The 18432-nt window shown below is 32.1% G+C and overlaps 1 protein-coding gene and 1 long non-coding RNA gene across 5 annotated transcripts in view; both read left to right on the top strand.

Annotated features, from left to right (window-relative positions):
- The window catches only part of Trpm (transient receptor potential cation channel, subfamily M), a 521822-nt gene that overhangs the window by 225817 nt on the left and 277573 nt on the right, over positions 1-18432 (top strand). The window lies entirely within an intron of this gene.
- LOC142240355 (uncharacterized) lies at positions 9481-10110 on the top strand. The gene is made up of 3 exons (XR_012723243.1): positions 9481-9576; positions 9644-9736; positions 9807-10110. It is a non-coding gene; the product is annotated as an uncharacterized LOC142240355 (long non-coding RNA).

Raw genomic sequence — 18432 nt, 5'->3', positions numbered from 1 at the left:
CGCTCCGGATTACATTTACATACGCATGTTCTAGGAGGCAAGTACTTCTCCCCAGGCATACCTTTGGCCATGAAATAATTAGTGCTTTTAAAGCATATAATCACCTAATATGTAATCACTTATTCGTATATATACCAAAGATTGCAAAATAGGCACTTATTGTCTCAGGCAACCAAATCTCGAATATATTGACTTCACTGAAAAAAATATTGTCGTGAGGTCAAAGATTTCATGTCCTTAAAATACGAATACAAATTTTGCTTAGCATAGAAGACGAATTTCTCTAAAATAAAGTTATTTTCCTTGTCCAAAAGTCGATAAACTTTTCAATGAAGTCGTATTGTCCTTATAATTAAGTGAATTGACTTAAAAATGGGTATCTTAACATGAAAGCAAAAATGTATAGGCTAAGGTCAACTTGACTTTAATAATTCAGAAAAATTCTTTAAATTTAATGAAATTGTCTTTAAATTTGTTGTCTTTTTGCATCTTGACTACAAAGCAAAAAATCGTTCAAATATAGGACATGTTTTTCAAAACTTTATTTTAAAGAAGTTTTTTACTTCAAACATAGCATAATTTCTACTGGAAGTCGAGTCTTAATTTGGAAAATAAAGTTGCCGTTAACTCGTTTTTAAAGGTCTTTGATAGCATATGAAGAAAGAAAGCTGAGAAAGCGAAAAATTAAAATTTGCTTCCTAGAAGTAAGTACACAAAACCTAAATTTAAAAGAGAATTGTGTCTTAAAAGTATCCTTACTTGTATTCTCCGCTTCTTTGGCTCGGAATCAATACCAAATTTTTTAAAGTAAAGACAAAATCTTTGGAACCGAGTATGCTTTTTTTTCAGTGTTCTCTAGCCGATTACAATGGATTAAAATATGATGAATAATGCTGTAATATGAACATTACTTGAATAGAAACGAATATTGTAGAAATAAACAAAAATGTAACAAATCATCTAAAGGGTGATACGGTCAAAATTTGGTCAAGGGAAAACGCGTGTAAATCGGCGAAATCGTTTATTTAAAAAATCAAATTAAATTTCTTTTTCAAGTTCAATTAGTATAAAATTCAGGAAAAATATTCAGTTAGGCTTTCGCTTTTCCAAATCCGAATTGCCGGGCTTCACGCTTGACTCCTGCCATCAGATTTTGTACAGCCACCTTGTCCACCTTCTTCGCCGCAGAAAGTCAGTTTGCCTTGAACTGCTGCTCGTCCTTAGCAGTTTTTTTGGTCTTCTTTAGGTTTCGCTTGACAATAGCCCAGTATTTCTCAATTGGGCGGAGCTCTGGCGTGTTGGGAGGGTTCTGGTCCTTGGGAACCACCTGCATGTTGTTGGCGGCGTACCACTCCATGGCCTTTTTACCGTAATGGCAAGATGCGCCAAATCCGGCCAAAACAGTACGGAACAATCGTGTTTCTTCAGGAAAGGCAGCAGACGTTTATTCAAACACTCTTTCATGTAAATATCTTGGTTGACAGTCCCGGAAGCTATGAAAATGCTGCTTTTCAAGCCACAGGTACAGATGGCTTGCCAAACCAGATATTTCTTTGCGAACTTTGACAGTTTTATGTGCTTGAAAATATCTGCTACCTTTCCCCTTCCTTTTGCCATATAAAACTCCTGTCCCGGAAGCTGCTTGTAGTCGGCTTTGACGTAGGTTTCGTCGTCCATTACCACGCAGTCAAACTTCGTCAGCATCGTCGTGTACAGCCTCCGGGATCGCGCTTTGGCCGTCGTATTTTGTTTATCATCGCGATGTGGAGTCACTACCTTCTTGTAAGTCGATAGTCCGGCTCGTTTTTATAACAAAGCATTTATTTAAAACATGGTATGGTAATGTCATTAATTTAAAACACAATTATTATGAAATATTCGTGAAGAATATTCCTTAACGGAAAATCTTCAGAATTACCGTTACATAACATATTCTTTTTGAGTTTTTTTTTTTAAATGCTCAATTATGTGAATAATTATACCTAATGGTACCATCTTTTATTCTATTTTATTAAGTCATTAACAGCCAAATGCCTAAAAATTTGAGAATAACAATTCGAAAATTAGCGAAAAGTATTTATTATTGTCATTACAAGTTAGTCATTATAACTCACCGCAATGTAATGCAATGTGTAATGACAGCTTTACTCCTGGTAATGTAAATTGTAATGAGATGTGGTTACCTAGTTTTTGCTGGGTAAGCTCGGCCGCGCCGAATCTTAAATACCCACCACCATGAATCAAATATTATAGTTTCCTTTGAATTTTCAGGGCGTTTTGATGACAGATATTCTCCCAAGCAGAGCAGTTCAACTTGTACACTTCCCGAAAAAATTTAAAGATTTTACGTATGAAGACTACATTAGATTCTGGATTTATAAGAACCATTTTTGTTTGAGTTTTAGAGGAATCATTAATATCTCTTGCAAGTGTGCAAGAAAATGATGAAATAACGCCTTGATTTGAAATCAAAAATCTTTAGATGTTTACCCCAATTTCAGGCAAATTTGATAAAAACTACCTGTTTCTAGAATCCCAAAGAACAAAATCATTTCTTGCACACCTATTTATAGTCCTAAAAAACCTCCAGATTTAAAATTTCGTGCAAAATGGATAAAAACCACGGTTTCTATGAGCACAAGAAATAAAATCGGGAGATCGGTCTACATGGGAGCTATATCAAAACATGGACCGATATTCACCATTTTTGACACACCTCGTTATGGTTCTAAAATACCTCTAGGTTTCCAATTTCGGATCGGATATAAAATACGGTTTCTAGAAGCTCAAGGACCCAAATCGGAGGGTCGGTTTATATGGGGGCTATACCACAACATGGACCGATACTCACCATTTGTGGAACACCTATTTGTGGTCCCAAAATACCTCAAGATTTCCAATTTCAGGCAAATTGGATGAAAATTACGGATTCTAGAAGCCAAAGAAGTAAAATCGGGAGATCGGTCCATACACTGAAAAAACAGTGAACCCACCAGGAAAGATAACTTTCGATTAATTGGAACTTTTTTAGAAAATTTTAACTAAACGGTATTACAAGCGCTGGCATCACTCCGATATGGCAAAAATAAGTAAATATTTTTCGACAAATTCAAGAAAATTTATTAGACATAACTAAATTTTTTCAGTAGTTGAAGAAAATTTTGTAGTTTTAAGAGAAATCTTGGAGTTCAAAATTGCATGAATGTCTTTAGTGACATACGAAGTTCATGATGGACACATTTGTGGTAAAATTTACAAATTTAAAGAAATAATGAACTATTTTGTAAGAAATACGAAATTAGGAAATCTTTATGCTTTATTTGTGTATAACTTTTTCCCGTTTTTTAGTTCATTTAACTAACATACGCAAAAAATTATTTGACTAAAATAAACTTTTTCCAAACATAATGATTCTATGAACTAATTTAAAGTTAATATGGCTTTAGTGAAATAGAGAGTTCACTTTTTTTGAGTGTATGGGGGCTATACCAAAACATTTTAGCACCAGATAAAACGTTTGTGACATATATGTTAATACGTTAGAACATATTATGTTTGGGAGATCTCATTTTCATAATTATAATGTTTCTGGATGCAAACATATATTAATACAAAAATTTCTGATAAATATATTTATGCTTAGGAACGTCAGATCGAGGGAGAGAGAATAGAGAAAAAAGATAAAGATGGCGACGAAGATAGATAGATAAGTATGCTAAATTTGGTGGACATCGGTTCAGATTTAGATATAGCTCCTTTATAAGTCTTCCGCCCGAGTTAGACTCATATGGCCACCGGAGACCAAAGTTTCTCTCCGATTTTCTTACACAGGTGGTAGAATTAATATTCTTAGCTACTCTGGTAGAAAAAAAATACGTACTTCGTTGAAAATGTGCAAATTTTTGGCGCATTTTTCCAAGCAAGGATCAATACAATATATCGTTGGAAAGATATTTGAGAGAACTTTCTTCTTACACTAATAGAAAAAGTTTCGTTATATTAACGAAATGTGTCATTAAAAGTGAGCCAATAAAACCAAATCGATACAACGATAATTTTCATTATTATCTATGAACAATTTTCGTTGGCTCAATTTTGATGATATTTTCTTTGTGTGTATGTAATCGAATAAACGAATATTACGAAAATTTAAAGATTTTGGGGCAAGGAACAATTATTTTGTAAAATTAATTTTTTTGGGAATTAGAAATATAAATTAAAACCTTTATTGAGTTCTGCAGGGAAAATTGTTTTAATAAAGTCCCCAAAGTGGTGACATATGTAAAAAAACGTTATTTTTTGTAATTTGCATATTTCTCAGCTGTTTACTGGTATGATGTTGAAACTTTTTACAGTTGGTTAGTGGACACATGAGGCTTTGTCAAACGAGAATTTTTTAAAACAATTTTTTTTCCTTTTTAATAATTGCCGATTTTAGGATGGGAAAAACGAAATGGACGAAAAAACGTAAAAAACATCCATATTTGGTGTTCTATAAGAAACAAGCAAAAAAAAAGCTTGGAAAAACTTGCCTTTTCCGAAAAAAATTTGGTCAAAATTCTTTTTTTTTTTTAATTCCAAATCGTGGAGTATACAATTTTCGATGTAAAGCCTACAGGTCACAATTTTTTTCTTAAATGCGTAGAATTTTGTAGGGAATGCAGTTAATACAAGAAAACAAGGATTCGCCTGCTTGGTTTTGCACGCTACTGCATATAAGGGACAAATAGACAAAAACCTCTTTTTGCTCCATATCCAAATCTTAAACTTTCTATTCAATTTTATTCATGTTGAGCATTTTCAAACCTATGTTCTTCTTAGAGGGGTAATTTCATCTAAAAATAATTATGTTGGTTTCGTTGAAATTGCCTTTTTGAAATTTTGTTATAAATTAGCCACTTTGTCTTTTTGGTTTGGTTTTCCAGTTGGTTTATTGAGATAATTCTCAACTGAGAAAAACTTTACTATCTATGAGAAAAAAGAATAAATTTAATCCTAACATCATAGTGCTGCAAAGACTCAAATTTCATTGCTCTTTTCGCTGTCCTAGGCATTCAGTTGTCCTTCGTGGGTTGTACTAGGATATTTTATGGCATTATGTTACACTTCCTGTGTGTTTGTGTTTAAAGATATAATAGGATTGTTGGCCGGATGTGAGGTATGTCCTGTGCAGAAACCCGCAAATTGTTGGGTCTCTTATCCTAACGATATTAAAATACTAGCAAGTACCGCACCAAAAGCAGCAATGTCCTGACCTAGTCGCAGTACTTAAATATCAAAATATTCCTCTTCAAGTTTTAAATGAAACAATTTAAGGAATTTATTGCAAGCACACTCATAAAAGGCATCGTCCAAAACATTCATTTCCATCATAAAACTCCTCCTTTCAAATGTTTTGCCACTAAAAATCCGTTTGTCTAAGCACACTATGTTAGGAGAAGGGGAGGAGATGAATGCTTGTTGTGGATGTTTGTTAACTTGGAATAAAACTTCAAACCACTTTTTTGGTCAAAGTGTTGGTTCGCATCTTTGATGTGATTTCAAGTGGAATTCATCTACAGAAAGATTCTTCGTCTCAATACCACCTTTGATATACTCATTATTTCTAGCAAAAAGATGCAAAACGGAAACTGTTTTCAGAATGTGAAACATTGAAGGTTTCTTGATGCCATCGGCAACTATAACTTTTACTTTTCTAGGATAAAATTGCAAGAATTCGTCGGAACAGCTCGGAATATTTGTTTTGACTGACATCGTAATAGGTTTTTTTTTAAGAATTTCTCATATAATAGTGCCTTAAATAACCAAGAGTTGAGCCCTCGAAACAGAAAAATCTAAGGATGTGAGGTCCTTGAAACCAGTTTCAAGACAATATCACAGTAAGTTATTCCGGTGAATTCCGCCAAAACTAATAGGGACTCAAGGTTAGGTTAGGTGGCAGCTCGATTTATCAGGCTCACTTGGACTATTCAGTCCATTGTGATACCACAGTGGTGGACTCAAACGATGGCTGGATTGGTATTTGTAGGAGTTTATGTTAGACGTGAGCCCTTTAAAGTCACCTGATCACATAAATCTACCTTATAAATAATTGTACCATGGTTATTATACCCTCCACCATAGGATGGGGGTATATTAACTTTGTCATTCCGTTTGTAACACATCGAAATATTGCTCAAAGACCCCATAAAGTATATATATTCTGGGTCGTGGTGAAATTCTGAGTCGATCTAAGCATGTCCGTCCGTCCGTCCGTCTGTCCGTCTGTCCGTCTGTCCGTCTGTCCGTCCGTCCGTCTGTCCGTCTGTCCGGCTGTCCGTCCGTCTGTGGAAATCACGCTAACTTCCGAACGAAACAAGCTATCGACTTGAAACTTGGCACAAGTAGTTGCTATTGATGTAGGTCGGATGGTATTGAAAATGGGCCATATCGGACCACGTTTACGTATAGCCCCCATATAAACTGATCCCCAAATTTGGCTTGGGGAGCCTCCCGGAGCAGCAAAATTCATCCGATTCGGTTGAAATTTGGTATGTGGTCTTAGTATACGGTCTCTAACAACCATGCAAAAATTGGTCCATATCGGTCCATAATTATATATAGCCCCCATATAAACCGATCCCCAGATTTGACCTCCGGAGACTCTTGGAGGGGCAAAATTCATCCGATCCGATTGAAATTTGGTACCTGGTGTTAGTATATGGTCTCTAACAACCATGCAAAAATTGGTCCATATCGGTCCATAATTATATATAGTTCCCATATAAACCGTCCCCAGATTTGACGTCCGGAACCTCTTGGAGGAGCAAAAGTCATCCGATACGGTTGAAATTTGGTACATTTTGTCAATATATGGCCTCTAACAGCCATGTAAAAATTGGTCCATATCGGTCTTTAGTTATATATAGCCGATGACTTATTACACAAAAATTGGTCCATATCGCCAAAAACAATCTACCAAAACTTTATTTCCATAGAAAATTTTGTCAAATTTTATTACTATAGAAAGTTTTGTCAAAATTTCATTTCTATAGAAAGTTTTGTCAAAAGTTTATTTCTATACAAATGTTTGTCAAAATTTTATTTCCATAGAAAATTTTGTCAAAATTTTATTTCTATAGAAAATTTTGCAATTTACCAAAACTTTATTTCCATAGAAAATTTTGTCAAATTTTATTACTATAGAAAGTTTTGTTAAAATTTCATTTCTATAGAAAGTTTTGTCAAAAGTTTATTTCTATAGAAATGTTTGTCAAAATTTTATTTCTATAGAAAATTTTGTAAAAAATTTATTTCTGTAGAAAATTTTGTCAACATTTTATTTCTATACAAAATTTTGTCAAAATTTCATTTCTATACAAAATTTTTGTCAACATTTTATTTCTATAGAAATTTTTGTCAAAATTGTATTGCTATAGAAAATTTTGTCAACATTTTACTTCCATAGAAAATTTTGTCAACATTTTATTTCTATAGAAAATTTTGTCAAGTTTTTATTTCTATAGAAAATTTTGTCAAATTTTTATTTCTATAGAAAATTTTGTCAAAATTTTATTTCTATAGAAAATTTTGTCAAGGTTTCATTTCTATAGAAAATTTTGTCAAAATTTTATTTCTATAGAAAATTTTGTCAAACTAGATTATATACGTATTTAATCGGCCTTTTTTGTTTAATATATACCCGTATGGGCTAACTTACAATTTAGAAGACAGTGTTAAAAAGTTTTACGATACCTTGCCATCGGCAAGTGTTATCGCAACCCAAGTAATTCGATTGTGGATGACAGCCTTTAGTAGAAGTTCCTACGCAATCCACGGTGGAGGGTACATAAGATTCGGCCTGGCCGAACTTACGGCCGTATATACTTGTTTTTTTTTTCAATTTTGCTACATAGAAACAAGTAAGGAAAGTTTAAATTCGGGCGGGCCGACTATATTATACCCTGCACCACTTTGTAGTTCTAAATTTTCGATACCATATCACATCCGTCAAATGAGTTGGGGGCTATATATAAAGGTTTGTCCCAAATAAATACATTTAAATATCACTCGATCTGGACAGACTTTGATAGACTTCTACAAAATCTATACACGCAAAAAAATAATTCTTTCCTCCCAAACGAAATTTTAGACAAACACAGAAAAAAAGGTGTCTTGTTAATTTTAGGACCAGTTTAACTTCCACATAGTTCAAACAATTTACTGTAATATAGTTCATTTTTCGTAACCACTGCGAAAATTAACTTAGCTAAAGGAAAACTTATAAAAATTCAGTAAATGTTTTTTAGTTCACTAACTACGAAATGGGACGGATTTTTCCTTAAATAAATTTCCAATACAATAGTTAATGCATCGTTGATTGTATTATAAAAAGACATAGGCAATATAAAAATCTTACTACGAAATGTGGACAATTTACTAAGAAAAATTTTTGTATGGAAAAAAATTTTTATAGTAAAAATTAACTTAACCACAGTACCGATTCGTATGGCGGCTTCCTACAGCTTATTTCGGTTTTTACTATAAGTTGGAGTATATTTCCTCACATTGAAAATTTTAGATAAAGTAGAATAAAAAGTAGTTAATTTAATCCTTGACGGGTGTATATAATTTTTTATGGATTCCTCGTAAATTTTGAATATATTTTACCTTATCCTATAGATAGAATACCAACTAATCAATAAACGTGATACTGGAAATTGAAGTGAGAAGAAATTATGAAATTATTGCATCATCTTTTTTTTTTTGTTTGTGTTTGTTATTGCGATGATGTTATGGAATGTGTGTTGTTGGTATCTTTTGTGGTGATAGTTGTTTTGTTGCGGTTTTAAATTGGTTTACATAAAAATATTCATAATGAGTGGTAATAAAATGATCTATATTTACTCTACATCTGGATCACAGTACAATTTTTTGAGTCTATATTTTTATGTTATAGCGAGTCCTTAAGGTGTGTACTAAGTTCGAGTTTAGGTGCTAAAATCAGACATAAATCAGTAAGAAAAGTATAAAATTATACGCCTTCGATGCAAATTTAAATATAACTTGATGGAGAATAGCTCGAAACAAGTTTTTTATTAAGTTTATATTTTTTAAATGGATTACACGATTAAGAACAGAAAATCGTTTTTAAGCTTATGTAGAACGCTGTTTTTTTAATTTAATATGATGAATCGTTTTCAAGTTATTCCAACATATATAGCGGAAGTGCCTTAATTTTGAACATAACCGTATATCTCAAAAAGTCGAGCTCTTAAAAAAACAAGTGTAAATTTGGATTCAGCAACCTCAAATTACTAAAAATTTGATATAAATTTTAAATGAACACAAAAACGGTTCAATTTTGTTCCCATGTATTTCTAAAGAAAACTAATCATGAAAAATTGGGATTTTAGCCACTAAACTCAAACTTAATATCCACCATAAATACTAAATGCTATATTGACAAGTGGAAATTATATCTAATTTTATAATATTTTTATTTCATTTATATTCTGAGAAGGATTTCAAAAATGTCCCATTTGTGCATGGATATGATTCCACTAATGTAGTAATTGGATGATTTTTTTCAATGTGGTAAGTTTTTCGTCCATTTGTAATAAAGCCAAAATTTCTATTTATTAAAAATAATTTTCATTTGCAGGATGACAGCAAATCTAATGGTATTTTTTGGAATCTTCTTACTGTTTAATGCTATCTAAGCTGATATCCCTATTGGCTCTAAGAAAATTCTCTTGTAAGTTAAAGATCAAAATACCATAGAATTTGATAATATTTTTATATTTCATATACCTTTTTAACTTCAGAGGCTTATGACGCAAATCCACACAACAAAAACTAGCGAAATCGGTTAAATTGGACAAAAATGAAATGAAAATAGCAACTTATGGCATATATCTTTCATATGGATAGAAAATGGAAATTGATATTAATTAGTTTCATTCTACTAACATAGAATATTACTCTTTTGAAGAAGCAATTACTAACTACGGAAAAGTAACAACATACAGCGTACAAATAAAAACATTTCTTTTATTGTATATCATAAGCCATAGTTTTATGTAATATAATAATAATTTTTTGAAATAAAATACTGGTAGTTATGAAAAATTGTCTTATATTGTACGAAAAATTTCTTAGTTGTATACAGGCTTGTTGTACCTTTAATTCCTAAATTTATTTACTTCTTTGAAAATTATACTGATAAATAGTTTATTTGAAACCAATTTCTAAATATAGGATTCCCAAAAACTTGTTCATTTTTCCGGATAGCAGGAATATTTTGAATGAGTGTAAGTACATTCTTCCCTCAGCGTAGTAAGAATGAACTAAAATACGATGCAATACATAAACTTATTTATAAGAAAATCATGAACTTATCTAGATGAAAAAAATCTTTGGCGCCAAATCATGGTCATTCTTACTATGGGTTAGTTCATTTTTCGTAAACAATAGTAAACTTTTTTTTCGGTGAACAAAGTTCGTTTCTCATTTGCTTTTCGCTGTAAGGAAGTGTATTTGGAAGAAAAGTGTATACTTTTTGTGATAAACGTTTATTCTTTTCCAGGATGTAAAAACAATTTCATAAAGACTAACTCAAAAAAAAACATGGTTTTCTTGCTAATTGTATTTTCCCTCACATTTTTCTCACATCCACGAGGTTTTTTAGTTCTTAACACCTTTTCCTGTAATACCAACAATGTAGAAGACATTATACGATTTTATAAATTTTTAAAATTGTTTTTACCTTTCGCCTGGACGGAGAATCGAACCGCGGACCATGCACTTTGTAAGCCAACACACTAACCACTGGGCTATGTAGCTGTTATGGTCATCAATAGATAATTATCCATATAAGTTATATTTATATAGCATAGCTTGCGGCGCCCACGAACCGAATAAACAAAGTTTATTTAACAGAAACAAACATTTAGTTTGGCACCGTGGAGCAGTGGTGGCTACGTCCGACTTGCATGCCAAGGGTCGTGGGTTCGATCCCTGCTTCGACCAAAGTTTTTTTTTACATATATTCTAGATATGTTCGGAAGATTCCGAAAAAATGTTCAACAATACATTGTACTATATTACATTTTGAACTGTAAAATGTGTCTTATTAAAGACCTAAAGTCAGAAAAGAACAGTGTTTGATATAAACAAAATGGACTGTGTTGTTGTTCAAAAATAACTTTTTTTATTGAAAAAATAAAAATTTTGTAACAAACGAATTTTTTTGGTGATAAAAGTTTAAAATTTTCGAAGCAATTCAAAAAACTCTAACAAAAGAAAAACGTTTTCGGTACACGTTTTCCAAACGTTTTTTTTTTCTTTGCGTGTAGACTCAAAATTTATGTCGGCTAATGCGCTAGGGTGGAACACAATTTTAGTAAAAACATATGGGAAACTTTAAATCAGAAGCAATTTTAAGGAAACTTCGCAAATGTTTATTTATGATTTTGCTCGATATATATGTATTAGGTTAAAGTGGCAGCCCGGTTAAGATTCAGGCTCACTTAGACTATTCAGTTCATTGTGATATATATGTATTAGAAGTTTAGGAAAATTAGAGTCATTTTCACAACTTTTCGACGATTTTACAAGGAAAATGTTGGTATTTTGACCAATTTTGTCGAAATCAGAAAAACATATATATGGGAGCTATATCTTAATCTGAACCGATTTCAACCAAATTTGGCACGCATAGCTACAATGTTAATTCTACTCCCTGTGCAAAATTTCAACTAAATTGGAGCAAAAAATTGGCCTCTGTGGTCATATGAGTGTAAAGCGGCCGAAAGCTATATATGGGAGCTATATCTATATCTGAACCGATTTAAACAAAATTTGGCACGCATAGCTACAATGTTAATTCTACTCCCTGTGCAACATTTCAACTAAATCGGAGCAAAAAATTGGCCTCTGTGGTCATATGAGTGTAAAGCGGCCGAAAGCTATATATGGGAGCTATATCTATATCTGAACCGATTTAAACAAAATTTGGCACGCATAGCTACAATGCTAATTCTACTACCTGTGCAAAATTTCAATTAAATCGGAGTAAAAGACTGCCACTGTGGTCATAGGAGTGCAAATCGGGCGAACGATATATATATATATATATATATATATATATATATATATATATATATATATATATATATATATATATATATATATATATATATATATATATATATATATATATATATATATATAGGAGCTATATCTAAATCTGAACCGATTTCAATAAAATTTTGCACACTTGACTACACTACTAATTGTACTCCTAGTGCAAAATTTCATCCAAATTGGAGTAAAACTCTGGCTTCTGGGACCGTATTAGTCCATATCGGGTTAAATCTGAACCGATTTCAATAAAATTTGGCATACTTGACTATAGTACTAATTATTCTCCTTGTGCAAAATTTTAAGCAAATTAGGGTAAAACTCTGACTTCTGGGGCCATATAAGTCCATATCGGGCGAAATATATATATATGGGTGCCATATCTAAATCTGAACCGATTTCTTCCAAAATCAATAGGGTTCTATTCTGAGCCAAAATACATACTTGTGCCAAATTTGAAGTCGATTGGACTAAAACTGCGACCTAGACTTTGATTACAAAAATGTATTCACGGACAGACGGACATCGCTATATCGACTCAAGAACCCACCCTGAGCATTTTTGCCAAATACACCATGTGTCTATCTCGTCTCCTTCTGGGTGTTGCAAAGATATTCACTAACTTATAATACCCTGCTCCACAGGGTATAAAAAGTGCACTATTTTATAGCAAGAATGAACTACATCTTGCGAAAAGTGAAATAAATTTTACTCGTCATTTTGAAGTTTCCACAAAACGTTGTTAAAACTAGCAAAATTAATTGACTGAAGTTCTATTTAACTACAACTCACGAAATTACACCCTCTCTTAGAAGAAAAAAATGAACTAAAAGTAAAAAAAAATCTTTGGCGTCACATCATGACCATTTTAACCACACTGTAGTTCATTCCTACTATTTTTGGGAATCGCAAGAATTTTTTTCCATTAGTTCATATTAAATCATACCATCATTGAACTGTATACCCTTGTTTTGTTCATAAAATGTTGGAGACATACTTAAAAAACGAAAAAAAAGCAATCATTGAGCTGTGTGTTTTAAAAAATGAACTACATACAAATATTTTTTTTTGTTGCAATAAAAATAAGTTAAATTTTGCGTTAGTTTAACTACGGAATTTTTTATCGGTGTATTTGAATGTCGATTCACCCAATTGTCATACGAATTTTCAAAAGTTAGCAAATTGATCGCTGTAATGCACTAACAACAAATACAAAAAAGTTCACCCTTTCATGTGTTGGCGTAAAACTGTGTAGCCACACGAAAATATTTCTCAATTTTATTTACTTCTCCAAGTGGTTTGAAATCTATTTGTAATTTCAACTGAAAAGCCAAAGAAAGCCAGTTAAGATTATAGTTCATATTGGGCGTTACCCATTTGTATTCTAACATATTCTATTGAACTCACGATCGCCCTTTGTAAGTTGCTGTTCTGTGTGACATTGACATATTGACCTTAGGGTATTGGTTTGAAGATTTTCCAAGAATTGCTAATATTCTCTATTGTGGGGGTGCGTTTGTGTCAAATGCATTTCTTAATAAAATCCCGCCCCCATTGATTTTCCCTTTCGCATGTAGATATTTAAAATTCAATAAATTTTACAAGCAACTCAAAGTAAAGTTAAAAGTACACAAGGTTAAGATTAAGTTACAAACTAATCCTTGAGGGTATATATTTTGTAGATAATGGTACAGAATATTATTATTGTAGGAAATGTAATCGGAATTAAGAAGCAAGTCGTCTTCTTTTCCATAATTTTTGAAACGTTACTTTCCGTTTTTTCTAGGTGTGGAAAACAATACAGAGAATTGGTTGCGATAACCGAATTTATTGCCAGTGACAGTTGCACCCTCAAACAAAAATCGTCTCTGTACACCGAAAAAAAAAACCCGGAGTTTAACTAACGCTAATTTTAACTTTTTTTTTGTTTTTTTATTTTATCATGCACAACAAGATTTAGATCTTATAGATTAAAGTACATGAATTATATGATACAAATACGATATTCTCCACATCTTAATATAAATAAAAATGTATAAGTATTAAAAAGTTTCCAAATAATATAAAAAGGCAATTAATACAATTAAATTAAATTAATGGAAAAATAAAAAAAAAATAATAAAAATAAATAAATAATTAAATAAACAAAGTTTAATTAAAATAAAATTTTGAATAGATATATAACATCTTGATAATTATTTTGTATAAAACAATAAGTAAAACAGAAAAAAATGAAGTAAAAGTTAGCCTAGACCTGTATATTATATTAGATCTGGTTAAGATAAGTAATAAGTTTTTCCTTAAAAACATTTGCGTTGCTGTTAAGCTGTAGACTATGTGGAAGAACATTCCAGAGTCGCACTGCATTTATAAAGAAGTGCCATTCCGAAAACATGGATCGATACCGAAATGGAGTCAATGTCTTGCCACGATTGAATCTCGCAAACTGAAGCCTCTCGTAGAGATAAGGAGGTTTCCGAGTATATATAATTTTATGAAGAAACAAAATAGTCCTATATTTAAGCAGATTTTCCAAAGTCATACCGTAGAGCAAGCTACTGTACCGGGAGATATGTTCGAAACGATTAAGTCGATACACATATCTAATTATGTTGTTATATAAAACATTCATTTTCCTTTTACTTGCAGCATCACATCTCGCAAATAGCTCACATCCATATAATAAACTCGGAATAATCACACATTTCGCCAAAAGAATTCGAATATTTAGTGGAGTTAGGTGCTGGATATGCCACAAAGACCTTAGTTTTGAATATGCCTGTCCTATAACATTATTCATATGGTTCGTCCAAGTAAGAGTGCTATTTAACGTAATGCCCAAGTTCTTCACTGAGTTCACAATCTCTATCCTCTGGCCGTTGAGAACGATATCGATATCACTTGGAAGTTGAAAACCGCGTTTACCCAACACAAGACATTTGGTCTTCCTGGGGTTAAGGTAGAGACCGTTTGCTGTCGCCCATCTCTGAACTGTGGTCAGATCGTCATTTAACAAAGTAGCCTTATCGTAAATTGTCCCAGAATCCTCTGTTATGTAGACCTGAACGTCATCGGCATACATGTGTATCCTACAATGGTTCAAACGCAATGGAAGGTCGTTGATATAAACGGAAAAAAGCAGGGGGCCAAGAACAGATCCTAGGAAAATAATTATTTGTTGGTAGTTAAATTTTATTATTTCTTTCGAAATTTTCCACAGCTCAATGAATATTTCCTCTTTTTAAGTATGTCTCAAATATTTTATGAACTAAACGTGGGTATAATGTTCAATGACCGTACACAAGGGAACCACCGTGGTGCAATGGTTAGCATGCCCGCCTTTCATACACAAGGTCGTGGGTTCGATTCCTGCTTCGACCGAACACCAAAAGGTTTTTCAGCGGTGGATTATCCCCCCTCAGTAATGCTGGTGACATTTCTGAGGGTTTCAAAGCTTCTCTAAGTGATTTCACTGTAATGTGGAACACCGTTCGGACTCGGCTATAAAAAGGAGGTCCCTTGTCATTAACATGGAATCGGCACTCAGTGATAAGAGAGAAGTTCACCAATGTGGTATCACAATGGACTGAATAGTCTAAGTGAGCCTGATACATCGGACTGCCACCTAATCCAACCTAACCTATGACCGTTCAATATGAACTAACGTAAAAGAAAATTTCTCAAAAATAGTAAAAATGAACTACTGTATGGTTAAAATGACCATGATTTGGCGCCAATGATTTTCTGCTTTACGTTTAGTTAATTTTTTCTTCTATGAGTAATTTCGTGAACTTTAGTTAAAAAGTACAACAGAGCATTAAATTTCCTCTCTGTCAATTTAACTCTATTTCAGTTCATGGAATGATTAGGTTGTGAGAAAGTTTCTTTGACTTTAATAACACTAGTTTACAAAATATTTTTTTTTTCATGTACATTTGATGAGATGCGACTTTTTTATGTATTTTGATCTGCTGATTTTTTTTTTCGAACAGTTTGTGAGACATCCCGTTATTTTTGGGTTTTCACTCTTTTTCACTAAACAAATTATATCTCGAGTTAAAAATGTCCGATTATATCGTTGTTGATACTTAAATGAAAGGTATTGAAATTACTAATAACTATATATGTAATTGGATCTGTGATAAGTTAAGTGGTTCAAAAAATATCGATGCAAAAAGGCAAATCATGTTTTACAATGACCTTTTTCCGCCGGAAAAGTACAAACTATTGAAAACAATTTTTTCTCTGCATGGTCGTATAGATGATACTCTATCGTAAGTAATAAGACCAACTAGAAGAAAAACGACCGAAAAATTACAAAGTTATAAGCAATTGAGTGAACAAATCCGATGTCAAACCGGACGTTTTTTCAATGGTTTGTACTTTTCGGGCGGAAAAGTGTCACTGTAAAACATGATTTTTTGGAAAATTTGCCTTTTTGCATTGGTAGGTCTTGAACCACTTAACTTATTACAGATCCAATTACGCACCATTATTCGTCGTCTCGATACCTTTCATTAAGCGTTATAATCGGACATTTCTAACTCGATATATAATTTGTTTAGTGAAAAACTGTTCCATATTTTTTTTTCGAATTCAGCAGATCAAACTTCATAAGAAAAGTCACCTCTCATCAAATGTACATTTTCAGTGTAAACTAGTGTAATTTTTTGCGTACGTTAAATACGTTAACTAAAAAAGGGGGAAAATTATACACAATTGAAGCATAAAGATTTACTAAATTCGTATATCCCACAAAATAGTTTAGACTTTGTTAATTTTACCACAAATGCGCCAATCTTGAACTTCGCATGGCGCTAAAGACATATTTGTAATTTTTAACTCCAATTTTTGTCCTTCATACTACGAAATTTTCCATAACAAGTGAAAAAAATAATTACGTCTAAAAAATTGTGCTGACTTTGTCGAAAAATATTTGCTTATTTTTGTAAAATTGGTATTTGCAGTTTACAGTTTAGTTGAAGGAATGAGGTAATTCCGAAACGATCAAACTATCTTGCAGTCTAGAGGTGCCCGAATCAATTTGACAAACATAATTTTGCTATGTTGGTGAAACTACAAATGTAGTAATTGTTTGCATTAGGTCTAAAATGTTAGTCATAAAAATACAGGAAATATCCCGAACTCCTTCTACTATATTTAAATTCTGATTGATATTCCTGCAAAATCCCAAAGTGTGAGTAGTCAGTTACATATTTTTATACACACACAATTTCCGTACTGAAAGAATTCTCCAAAACGAACCAAAAAAAAAAAATCATTAAATAACAACCAAAGACATTTTTCATTAAAAGATTTGTTCTTATAGTATTTATGAAATACTTTCGAATTTTTTATGTATTCTTTCATGCAACAGATTCGTATTTTCGTTGTGGAAAATTTCGTAAATTTTTTAGAGACTAAACAAAAGTCTCGTAAAAATTTCATAAATTCTTAAAAGAACTCACACGATTTGAATTTAATCAACATGCCCGAGTTGTCATATGTACTCAGCAAAAAAAAAATGGTTATTATACAGGCACGACTTCAAAAGCACTTCCAAAAATGTCTTCCCAAAGATGCTCTTTATTTTAACTACAGAGGAAGTTCTTTTAATTCATTTTTTTTATAACCCGTTGTTTTCATATTTTTATTGGGTAATTTAATTTGTTTTGTTTCAAATAGGTTAAAAGAATTAATAAAATGCTACAAAATATTCAAATTTTGTCGAAAAAAATGCTAAATCCATTCTAAAAAAATTTAGACTTTTTGAAAATATTTGAGGTTAAACTTTTCTGAAAAGAGTTGCATTAAAAATCATAAAAAATATAAAAAAATATTTATTTGGCAAAATATCACACAATCTTCTAATTCACATCCAAAACACTGAAATCGGATCACACTTTAAGAAGTGACGCAAATTCAGTACAACGGCTGTTGAAATGGTGGACATCCATCCTGTGACAAGCCCATGTCGAATTCATCGCTTCTACGCCAATTTTGCACCACTTCCGGATCCGAAAAGAACATGTTCACTGCTTTTTTGGCGAAGCTTATTTGCTTAGTACTTTAATGAAAACATGATTCATAATAACGTGGATCCTTTAGGCTAGGATTTTCTAAACGTAATCCAGTCCTAAAGGAATTCGGAGAAGTGCTTTTTCAAAAGATATTTCTTGACATCAATTCTAATTAAAGATTTATAAATAAATGGAAAAATTAGTAACTTAATTCAAATTATAAATCAAAATATTTAAAACTTCCAAATATCATGATAGATCGACAAACTATGGTCATATTGTTTATTTG

This window comes from Haematobia irritans, chromosome 5, assembly GCF_050003625.1.
Source record: "Haematobia irritans isolate KBUSLIRL chromosome 5, ASM5000362v1, whole genome shotgun sequence".
NCBI classification, from domain to species: Eukaryota; Metazoa; Arthropoda; class Insecta; order Diptera; family Muscidae; genus Haematobia; species Haematobia irritans.
This window is presented reverse-complemented; position numbering and strand designations above follow the sequence as displayed.